Source organism: Dermacentor andersoni, chromosome 7 (genome assembly GCF_023375885.2).
Source record: "Dermacentor andersoni chromosome 7, qqDerAnde1_hic_scaffold, whole genome shotgun sequence".
Classification (NCBI taxonomy): Eukaryota; Metazoa; Arthropoda; class Arachnida; order Ixodida; family Ixodidae; genus Dermacentor; species Dermacentor andersoni.
In genome coordinates this window covers 101,219,257-101,231,653 of record NC_092820.1, presented here as the reverse complement: position 1 = coordinate 101,231,653, position 12,397 = coordinate 101,219,257, and positions in this window count along the sequence as shown.

Genomic DNA, 12,397 nt, shown 5'->3' with positions numbered 1-12,397 from the left:
AAATGTGTTCTAGCGTCACGGCGACAATATTTTGTACAACCCAGCCCTGACAATGAGAAAACTGGTCAATTTGTTTGATTGGCCTGAGAAAAATAGAGACCAGACAGGCTGTTAGACGAAGAGGGGTCAGAAATCGCATGGCGGCAAATCACGTTACATATTGTTACGTAGGAAGACGCAGAGGAAAAGCTATGTACAAGTATATTTACAAGGAAAATACGCTGCGCTTGGCCAAGAGGCAACAGCCCGCGCTAGCTTCTTATCGTCGTCGTCGTCTTCACACTGCTGGCCTTTCGTGATCGCGCATATTGTGCCGTAGCACTACCCCCGGCTGCAAAAGCGCCGTCCCGGAGCGACTAAAGATCGGACTCGGAAGCAGTGTAGTAGGCCTTGAGCCTACTGACGTGTACGACATCACTAGATGCCACAGGAGAGGACGAGGTTGAGGCCACAGGAGCAATTTCGTAAGTCACAGGCGTCACCTGGCGCAGCACGCGGTAGGGCCCTGTGTATCGCGAAAGGAGCTTCTCTGAAAGTCCGACGTGACGAGAGGGCGACCACAAGAGCACGAGCGCACCTGGTGAAAACTGTACGTCACGATGGCGGGCGTTGTACTGACACTGCTGAGTGGTCTGTGAGGCCGTCAGTCGAGCACGGGCAAGCTGGCGTGCATGGTCGGCGAGGGCGATGGCGTCGCGCGCATACTCGCTTGTTGAGACCGCAGCAGGAGGAAGTGCCGTGTCTAGGGGCAAGGTAGGTTCGCGACCGTACAGTAGATAAAAGGGAGAAAATCCGGCGGTGTCGTGCCGGGAAGAATTGTACGCAAATGTTACGTAAGGAAGGGCAATGTCCCAGTCGTGGTGGTCCTTGGAAACGTACTTGGCCAGCATATCGGTAAGAGTACGGTTTAACCGCTCTGTCAGGCCATTGGTTTGAGGATGGTATGAAGTAGTCAGTTTGTGTTGAATGGAGCAGGAACGCACAATGTCAGCGATAACTTTCGAGAGGAAGTTTCGACCACGGTCAGTAAGCAGCTGTCGCGGGGCGCCATGAAGCAAGATAATGTCACGCAAGAGAAAGTCCGCGACGTCAGTGGCGCAGCTGGTAGGGAGAGCCCGAGTGATAGCGTATCGGGTGGCGTAATCAGTCGCGACGGCTACCCATTTGTTCCCAGAAGATGACGTGGGAAAGGGACCGAGCAGGTCTAATCCAACACGAAAGAACGGTTCCACAGGGACGGTGATCGGCTGGAGATGACCGGCAGGTAGCACCTGAGGTGTCTTCCGACGCTGGCAGGGATCACAGGCAGCAACATAGCGTCGAACGGAGCGAGCGAGACCAGGCCAATAGAAGCGGCGGCGGACGCGGTCGTACGTGCGGGTTACCCCAAGATGTCCTGAAGTGGGTGCGTCATGCATCTCAAAGAGCACAGTCTGTCGTAGCTGTTTTGGCACGACAAGAAGAAGGTCAGAGCCGTCAGGGAGGAAGTTCCTTCGATACAGAATGCCACCCTGGAGGACATATCGGCGAACGGATGCGTCGGTAGGTGTGGAGCGCAGACGCTCGATAAGTGCTCGCAGCGATAGGTCTCGGTACTGCTCATCGGCGATGTTACCGAAGGCAGAGACAGAGAAAATGCCGTTGGCGCTGCTACTGTCGGCGTCGTCAGGCTCGTCGACCGGGTAGCGAGACAGGCAGTCAGCGTCCTTGTGTAGTCGGCCAGATTTATAGGTGACAGTATACGAATATTCTTGGAGGCGTAAGGCCCAGCGACCAAGTCTTCCTGTAGGATCTTTCAGTGAGCATAACCAGCAAAGCGCGTGATGGTCTGTGACAACGGAAAAGGATCGGCCATATAAGTATGGGCGGAATTTCGCAACCGCCCAAACTAGGGCCAGACACTCACGCTCAGTGATGGAATAGTTGCGCTCCGCAGGTGAGAGGAGCCTGCTGGCGTAAGCGATAACACGGTCGTGGCCACGCTGGCGTTGTGCCAGTACTGCTCCAATTCCGTGACCGCTGGCATCAGTACGGACTTCGGTAGGCGCAGAAGGATCGAAATGGGCCAAAACGGGAGGCGTTGTGAGAATGTCGATTAGATGAGAGAATGCAGAGGCCTCGTTATCGCCCCACTGGAAAGGAGCGTCTTTTTTCAAAAGGTCGGTTAGTGGTCGTGCTATGGCGGCGAAATTTCTCACGAAACGGCGGAAGTACGAACAAAGGCCGATGAAGCTGCGCACATCCTTGACACACTTCGGAACAGGGAAGTGCGTAACAGCATGGATCTTGCCTGGGTCCGGTTGCACTCCGTTCGCGTCAACGAGATGTCCAAGGACGGTAATCTGGCGACGGCCAAATTGGCACTTCGATGCGTTGAGTTGCAGACCGGCTCGCCGAAAAACGTCCAGGACTGCTGAGAGGCGCTCGAGGTGCGTAGCGAACGTTGGGGAGAATACGATAACGTCGTCCAAGTAGCACAGGCACGTGGACCATTTGAAACCGTGAAGAAGGGAGTCCATCATGCGTTCAAAAGTGGCAGGGGCGTTACATAGACCGAACGGCATCACTTTTAATTGATAAAGACCGTCGGGTGTGACAAAAGCAGTCTTCTCGCGGTCGAGATCGTCCACGGCAATCTGCCAGTAGCCGGAGCGAAGGTCAATAGAAGAGAAATAGCGAGCACCGTGGAGGCAGTCAAGGGCGTCATCAATCCGAGGTAGGGGATACACGTCCTTTTTGGTAACCCTGTTAAGGTGCCGATAATCCACGCAAAAGCGCCATGAGCCATCCTTCTTTTTGACCAGTACTACAGGTGACGCCCATGGACTATATGATGGTTCAATAATGTTCTTGGCAAGCATTTTGCGAACTTCTGCGTGAATAACTTGACGCTCAGCTGGTGACACTCGATACGGGTGGCGATGAATAGGAGGGGCATCGCCGGTATTAATGCGATGTTTGACAGCTGTAGTTTGGGCTAAAGGACGATCGTTAAAGTCAAAAATATCGTGGTAGGAAAACAGAACGCGGTAGAGTTCACGAGCGTGCTCGGAGGGCAAGTCGGGGGCAATCATTTTCCGTAAGTCAGCGATGGTACAATTTGCCGACTGCGATGGTAGAGGAGTATCGGATGAAGTGTCGTCTACTGCAATGGATGCTACTGAGTGATCCTCGAATGAACAAAGCTGGGCCAAAGACATCCCACGTGGCAGCACTTGTGTCGTCAAGCCAAAGTTGACCACTGGCAGGCAGACGCAATTCGCCGTAATAGATAAAACTGTATGGGGTACTGTGATCCCGTGTGTAAGGAGGACGTCTTGCATAGGAGCCACGATGTAGTGACCGTCGGGGACTGGTGGGGATGACACTAGGTCAACGTAGGTCAGTGCCGAAGGTGGCAAGCGAACGAAGTCGGCGGAACGGAGGCGACTGGGGTGTGGTTCAGCAGGATCCAGAACAGGCAGGTCAAGGCGGAGAGTACTGGCGGAACAATCGATGAGAGCAGAATGTGCGGAAAGGAAGTCTAAGCCGAGGATGATGTCGTGGGGACAGTGGGCGATGACTGTGAATAGCACGATTGTTGAGCGATCGGCGAAGGAGACGCGGGCGGTACACATACCAATTACGGGGGCTGTTCCGCCATCGGCGACACGGACAACAGGCGTCGTGGCGGGCGTGATAATTTTCTTGAGCCGGTTACGAAGGTCAGCGCTCATTACGGACAAATGCGCCCCAGTGTCTATGAGAGCAGACACAGAAACACCGTCGACTTGCACGTCAAGAAGGTTCAGATGAGTGGGCAAAGTCAGTAGAGGATTTGGCGGCGTAGGGAGCAATGCAGCGTCACCTCGAGGCGCTGCATCGTCTAGTTTTCCGGCTGGGAGCGGCGTCCGAAGGGAGGTGGCGAATAGGAGCGACGGGGCTGGGGAGAGCGAGATTGTCGTCGTTGGGGCGAAGGCGAACGAGAATAGGGGCGGTTCGTTGCAGGAGCATCAGTGGCGGCATTATCGGAGCGTGCGGCATAGGGACGAGAAGGGCCACCTGAGGGGCGAGAGTAGGCAGTATAAGTAGACCGGCTCGGGGAACTCCAGCGACTACGACAGTGCCGAGAAATGTGCCCGATTCGATGGCAGTGGAAACAAATAGGCTTGTCGTCAGCAGTGCGCCATTCAGATGGGTTGCGGAAACGTGGTGGGTAAGAAGATGCGGGACGGGGCGAAATCGAAGAAGCCGGGCGGGTATTAGGGCGATGGGCCGAGCAGAGGGTGTGAAGACCCATGTTTTCAAACTCCTGGCGGACAACTGCCTGGATCAGTGAGACCGTGACTGCAGATGTGTTGGTGGGACTGGAGTCGAAGGCAGCCGGATAGGCGGCCTCGATCTCACGCCGGACGATCCTGGTAACATCGGCAGTGTTGTTGGGACGAGGAGCGTCGGCACAGGAAGATGTCGCTGGGGTGTTGGGCAGACGGGCAAACTGCTGGTCAATACGTCGGCTTTTGGCGAGTTCCAGGCGGCGGCACTCTCTTATAACAGCATCCACCGTCGCTACGTTGTTGCAAACGAGCAAGTTGAAGGCGTCATCGGCAATGCCTTTGAGGATGTGGGAAACCTTGTCTGACTCAGTCATGTGGGTGTCAACTTTGCGGCACAGAGCCAAGACGTCCTGAATGTACGTGACATAAGGCTCTGTTGACGTCTGCACACGGCCGGAAAGCGCCTTCTGCGCGGCAAGTTGTTGACCGTAGGGGTTGCCGAACAAGTCTCGAAGCTGTGTCTTAAGTGAATCCCAACTGGTGAGCTCATCTTCGTGCGTGCGATACCAAACTCGAGGTGTGCCACCGAGGTAAAAGACTACGTTGGCGAGCATAATAGTAGGGTCCCACCGGTTATTGCGGCTGACGTGTTCATACAGGCTGATCCAGTCATCGACGTCTTCCCCATCTTGGCCCGAGAATACGCCAGGATCACGGGGAGCGGGGAGAGTGATGTAGGTCGTCGAAGTGGCAGCAGGTGTCGGAGCCGGCGGAGTCGGGTTGTCGTCGCCGGGAGCCATGAAGGAAGGCTCGACGTACCGTCCACTGCGAAGCTCCGTGACGAGGTACAGGGAACGTCCACCTCCACCAGATATGTTACGTAGGAAGACGCAGAGGAAAAGCTATGTACAAGTATATTTACAAGGAAAATACGCTGCGCTTGGCCAAGAGGCAACAGCCCGCGCTAGCTTCTTATCGTCGTCGTCGTCTTCACACTGCTGGCCTTTCGTGATCGCGCATATTGTGCCGTAGCAATATTAAACGTGGCCACTCAGTTACACATCGGACTTCAAGCTAAAGTTTCATGTGTTCCTTTAAAGTTTAACACTAATCTAGGAGATTAACCTTTTCAGGACATACTCAGAAGAGCGCAGAAAAACGGCACGTTAAGAAGGACAAGAGAAGAACTCGGTGTCTTGTCTTGCCACTACGCACGTCGCGTCTTTCTACAGCAAACCTGTTTGCCTCTAGCCCCTGTACGCATGCCCTGCATAGGTTACCGGGGGGCCACTATGGGCGGTTTGCGTCTGTATCACGGTGCGTGGCCAGAAGTGCGTGGATAGATCCCGGAGACTGTGCAGTACCAGGCTAAGTCGCGCTTTAGGTGAAGCAGGCTTAAAGGCCACCGCCAACTTATCGAAGTTTTATATATATATATATATATATATATATATATATATATATATATATATATTGTTACGTGTGGAAAGACACAGACGAAAGATGCTATTTACAGGCTATTTACACTGGAGCCAGGCAGCCAGGCTGTCATTCGCTCGTGCCAAGGGCACCGACCAACTTCTTCGTCGTTCTCGCGGCGGCTCGTCTCTTCAGCATCGCTCAATGGTATCGTAATATTATCCCCCGGCGGCAAAAGCACCGTCACGGTGCGGTTAAATACCCAAGGTGCATGGAGAGTTGTAGGGCTTGAGTCGGGCAACGTGGACAATGTCACTGGTTGTCACAGCGGAGGACGTAGTGGCTAGAACGATTTCATAGGTGACATCGGTCACTTTGCGTATCACGCGATATGGGCCTGTGTAACAGGAAAGCAGTTTTTGAAAAAGGCCGATATTACGCGATGGTGACCAAAGCAACACGAGGGCGACAGGCACAAAATGGACATCACGGTGATGGAGGTCGTAGCGTTGTTTCTGATTGTCTTGAGACACTTGTAGACGAGCGCGCGCAAGTTGGCGAGCACGGTCAGCATGGGCGATTGCATCACGGGCATAATCGCCAGTTGAAGCTGTGGCGGACGTAAGCACAGTGTCCAGTTGTAGCGTCAGTTCGCGGCCATACAAGAGGTAAAACGGGGAAAATCCAACAGTTTCGAGACGGGAAGCGTTGTATGCAAAGGCAATGTAAGGTAAAGCCAGGTCCCAGTCACGGTGGTCGTCTGAAGCGTATTTCGATAGCATGTCTGTAGGGTGCGGTTCAAACGCTCAGTGAGGGCGTTCGCTTGGGGGTGGTAGGAGGTGGTAAATTTATGCTGTATTGAGCAGGCGCGCATGATTTCGTCAATGACATTGGCAAAAAAGGTGCGGCCGCGGTCTGTAAGCAATTGACGCGGAGCACCATGCATCAAAATGATGTCATGTTGGAGGAAGTCCGCAACATCAGTTGCACAACTGGTCGGGAGAGCATGGGTTACGGCGTAGCGGGTCGCGTAGTCCGCCGCGACTGCAACCCACTTGTTTCCTGATGTTAATTCCGGAAATGGGCCGAGAAGGTCCAAGCCGACGCGATGGAAGGGCGCGGCAGCGATGTCGAGCGGCTGCAGGTAATCAGCGGGGAGCTGGTAAGGCGTCTTGCGTCGTGGGCAAAGTTCACAAGCGGCGAGGTAACGTCGTACGGAAGGGGCAAGGCCCGGCCAGAAAAAACGGCGACGTACACTGTCATAGGTTCGAGATACGCCGAGGTGTCCTGCCGTTGGTGCGTCGTGAAGCTCTTCTAGAATGGTTGAGCGGAGGTGTTTAAGCACTACAAACAGGAACTCAGAGCCGTCCGAATGAAGGTTACGACGGTGCAGAGTACCGTCGCAGACGACGAAGAGGCGTAGAGCAGCATCGGCCGGAGAGTGTTCAAAACGGTCTATGAGTGCTCTGATGTAGGGGTCATGGCGCTGCTCGCCGGCGAAATGAAGCAGCTTGGACACAGTGAATACGCAAGAAGCACTGGCAATATTGGAGGAGTCAGAGTCGTCAACAGGGCAACGCGAGAAACTGTCAGCGTCTTGGTGCAGGCGGCCAGATTTGTACACCACGGAATATGAAAATTCCCGTAGCCTCAAAGCCCATCGACCAAGCCGGCCTGTAGGATCTTTTAGCGATGAGAGCCAGCAGAGAGCATGATGGTCAGTGACTACGGAAAAGGTGCGACCGTAAAGGTAAGGGCGGAACTTCGCAAACACCCAGACAACAGCAAGGCATTCCCGTTCCGTAATGGAATACTTGCGGTCCAATGGTGCTAGGAGGCGGCTCGGATAAGCAATAACGCGATCCTTGCCACGCTGACGCTGGGCTAAGACGGCACCTACGCCATGACCGCTGGCATCTGTACGTATTTCTGTAGGGGCATCAGGGTCGAAGTGGGCGAAACTGGGTGGTGAGGTTAGAAGAGTGACGAGACGATAGAAGGCGGCGGCTTCTGGAGTACCCCACGAGAATTGTACTCCTTTCTTCAAATGATTAGTTAAGGGCCTAGCAATTGACCCAAAATCTCAAACAAAACGGCGAAAGTACGAGCACAGCCCTACAAAGCTTCGAACGTCAGCGGCTGTCTTCGGAACCGGAAACTCTCGGACAGCGCGAGTTTTGTCGGGATCAGGCTGTACTCCGGAAGCGTCAGGGAGATGGCTCAGAAGAGTAATTTGTCGGTGGCGAAAACGACATTTGGACGAGTTAAGTGGCAGCTTCGCCTTTGGAAATACATCAAGTATAATTGTGAGACGCTCAACGTGAGCGTCGAACGTCGGCGAGAAGACGATGACGTCGTCGAGGTAGCAGAGGCATGTGGACCATTTGAAACCTTGGAGCAAGGAGTCTATCATACGCTCAAAGGTGGCAGGGGCATCGCACAATCCAAGCGGCATTACTTTAAATTGGTATAGGCCATCAGGTGTGATGAACGCGGTTTTTCTTTCTGTCCATATCGTCAACAGCAATCTGCCAATATCCAGAACGAAGATCAATTGAAGAGAAATAGCTGGAATCGTGCAGGTAGTCAAGGGCGTCGTCTATACGTGGGAGCGGGTAGACGTCCTTTTTTGTAATTCTGTTCAGGTGACGGTAGTCTACACAGAAGCGCCACGTGTCGTCCTTCTTCTTAACCAACACCACAGGTGACGCCCAGGGACTCGATGAAGGCTCAATGATGTTTTATCGAGCATTTTGTTCATTTCATCTAGAATTACTCGGCGTTGCGACACAGAATCTCGATACGGTCGTCGGTGAACAGGCGCAACATCGCCAGTAAGAATGTGATACTTGACCGCGAGCGTCTGGCCTAAAGGGCGATCGTCGAAGTCGAAAATACCGCGGTAGGACGATAATAATTCGCAAAGGTCTTCAGCCTGCGTAGAGGACAGGTCCGTCGCAACCATTTTCTTTATGTTGGGAGCGATGCCCGAGACTGGTGCGAGGGGCATGCTAAGCTCGCGAGAACGATCGGTCGATAACGCTGCCACATATTCGTCGCCGAGAAAATCAATGGTGGCAAGGCAAATACCTTGCGGTAGAATTTGCTTTGCCTATCCAAAGTTACAGACAGGCACGCGAGTGTGGTTCGCAGTAATAGTAAGTATACTGTGAGGCACGGTGACGTCATACTGTATGGGCATGTTGGGCAGAGGAGTCTCACCATCAGGAACTGGTGGGAAAGACAACAGTTCAATGTAGGCTAAGGACTTTGGCGGCAGGCGAAGAAAGCCGGTGTAGCGTAAGCGGCAGTGGGGTGCGTCAGAAGGATCTGCGAGCATCGGCAACTCAAGGCGAAGGGTACTGGAAGAGCAGTCAATAAGACGAGAATGGGCGGAGAGAAAATCGAGGCCGAGAATAAGGTCATGGGGGCAATGAGCAATTACGGTGAAAAGGACAGGAGTGTGGCGGCCGGCGATGCTGACACATGCCACACACATGCCGATGATAGGCCTAGTACCACAATCCGCGACGCGGACGACGCGTGCCGACGCTGGGGTGAGGAGCTTCTTCAGTCGTCGTCGAAAGGCAGCACTCATAATAGAAAGATGTGCTCCTGTATCGATGAGTGCCGTCACAAGATAGCCGTCAACGTCAACGTCAAGAAGGTTTCGGTTAGTAGGTATGGTGAGCAGAGGATTTGAGGGCAGGGTCGACAACGCAGCTTCACCTCCAGAAGCTGCTGTGCCTAGTTTTCCGGCTGGGTCCGGGAAGCCATAGGCGGTGAAGAAAAGCGGCGGGGTTGGGGCGAACGAGACTGGTGGCGTCGAGGTGAGGGCGAGCGGCTGTAGCGAAGGTTCGGAGGAGGGGCATCAGCGGTAGTGGGTTCATGACGGGTGGCATAGTACAGAAGGTCCAAAGGTGCGGGAATAAGTGGCGGCGTAAGTCGAGGTGGTGGTGGCCATCGGTTGCGGCAGTGACGGGCGACGTGGCCGATGCGACAGCAGTGGATGCAGATCGGCCTGTCATAAGGGTTACGCCATTCGGACGGGTTGCGGCCAGATGTGGCAGAAAAGGACTGCCGGGGACGAGGAGGGCCGCTAGATAACTGTTGAACGCTGGGTCGAGACGTGGAACACACGGTGTTTAGACCCATGTTTTCAAATTCCTGTCTGACGACAGCCTGAATCATCGCAATGGTGGTTGCTGGCGGATCGAGAGGCGTCGTGGAGAAGGCTGGCGAACAGGCGGCCTGGAGTTCGCGGCGAACAATACGGGTGACGTCATCACAGGTGGTGGTCTGACGCTGTCGACCCTCACATGTCGACGTAGCAGCAGAGTTGGGTAGTTGCGCAATGTGGCGTGAGATATGGCGGCTCTAAGCCTGTTCAAGGCGGCGGCATTCTTTCATAATGGCGTTGATAGTGGAGACGTTGCCGAAAACAAGCAAATTGAAAGCGTCGTCGGCGATGCCTTTTAGCACGTGTGCCACTTTATCTGCTTCGGACATATTATCGTCAGCTTAACGGCATAGAGCGAAGACGTCGAGGATGTAGGAAACGTATGGCGCTGTAGGTTACTGAACACGAGACGCAAGAGCCTTTCTCGCGGCAGCCTTGCGCCCAATGGGGTCGCCGAACAGTTCCCGTAGCTTTTCTTTGAAACTATTCCAACTGGTTATTTAGCCATCATGCGTTTGGTGCCACACGCGTGGGGTCACGCCGAGATAAAAGACCACATTGGTGAGCATAATTGTTGGGTCCCACCTGTTATTAGCGCTGGCATGTTCATAGAGCTTGAGCCAGTCGTCGACATCCTGTCCCTCCAGGCCAGAAAACACACCTGGGTGACGATGTTGGGCAACTGTGACGATTGGAGCAGTCGGACAAGCCCAAGCCGTTGCAGAGGCGGGCTCGTCACCGGGAGGCATGGTGACAAGCTCGGTGTGCCGACCACTTCGGATTTCCGTGGTGAGGATGGGGATCGCTCACCTCCACCAGAAACGTTACGTGTGGAAAGACACATACGAAAGATGCCATTTACACTGTTCGCCAGCGCCGGTCAAGATAAACCATGGTCTAGATCCCGCGCCGGTTAGATAAACCATGGTCAACACGGCAACCTCTTCACACCGCCTTCCACAAGCTGATTGGTGATGGCGCGGAAGAAGTGTCCGTGTGCACGTCCTGATTTAGACGCCCTTTCTAGTTAATCAATATGTGATATGCTGGGTAGTGCTTGCACGCTCCTTGCATATAGTATCATGGATGACGCAGTAAACAAGATGTCCACAAAATAAACGAAAAAAGAAGGTTCTGGCCTAATCATTAGAGCACTGGGAGAAATGCACTTTATTTTTCTAAGTTGAGGCGAATCCACTCTTTGAGAACTTCACCAGCCACCAACTGACCAACGGACCGACTTTGGCGAAACCGTGGAATGGTAGAAAAAGGAAGGTTCAATTTAACATTTCGGTAGAAACAATATCGCGATAACTGTTGCCGATAATGTGATTAGAATTCGAGCAATGTATACAAACACCGGATTTACGTTCATTTTAAATATCTAGTTGTCATTCTTACACTTCTGTTCCTTCGGCTGTATGCGACATCTAACGTCTCCGGTATCGGCTCGCTTTCCTATAAAGCTCGCTTGTGAAGGTAGGCCATAAGCACGACACCATGAGAACGACTGTATAGCGACGACGCTATGACTCCGACTAAATGACAAAGAAGGAGTGATTGCTAGCAAACGACGAATGCGATATAACGAAGACAGCATGTTGACAACGAGATAATGATTCTAAATTGGTAACGATAGCATAACAACGAAGGCGTGACGATCACAGCATGATAACAATGCGATGAAGACTAGCGTGTGATAATGATTCGTCACGACAACTGAATTAAGGAGACTTAGGACAACCTTAGACTAAGCTGCAATGCCGAACATTGAATGAGTTCAATGGCGTCACGTTGACGGTTATGACAACGAATGTATGGCGACGACTCTCTGACAGTAATCCCATGACCACGGTCGCATGACCATGGTGGCATGACGACAATAGGCGACAATGACAATGACAATTACGACATTTCCAAAGTGATGACGAAGAGAAGACGGCAACGCGATGATGACGGCTATACCAGAGTCCAATGACGAAGTTGCAGTGACCGTGGTGAAATGACCACAATTGCATTACGAGCATGTGCCCATACGTAACGTCCCAAACTAGCAGACAATATGGGTCACTTGGCCAGCATGAGATGGTAGATATATAGATAGATAGGTTCCAATACTTGAAAGTAGGCGAAATATGCTGAGCGCGTTAAGAATTGTGGCGGACTCACCCACTATTGGAAAGATTATGCAGAGCATTTTGGGGGTAGCTACTTCTTCACTTTCGTATGAGGCTCTAGAGAGCGTCACGATGGTATTTCATTTCCGTTATGAATGCATCTCATTCTTGTCATGACATGCATTTCATCCCAGGCATATCTTAGTCTATATCTAGTTACCGAAACAACCACGATGGCATCATGACCACGGGGACATACATAATGGTAAAAATATTATATATGCATGTCATGTCATGCAAATCCTCATATCTAAAAGAGCAGCCATGACAGCATTACACCCATGAGCATCTCATGTCATTCATGTCATTCATACCATCCATTTCGTACATGCGTGTCGTATTATGCATATTCGATGTATTTCTAG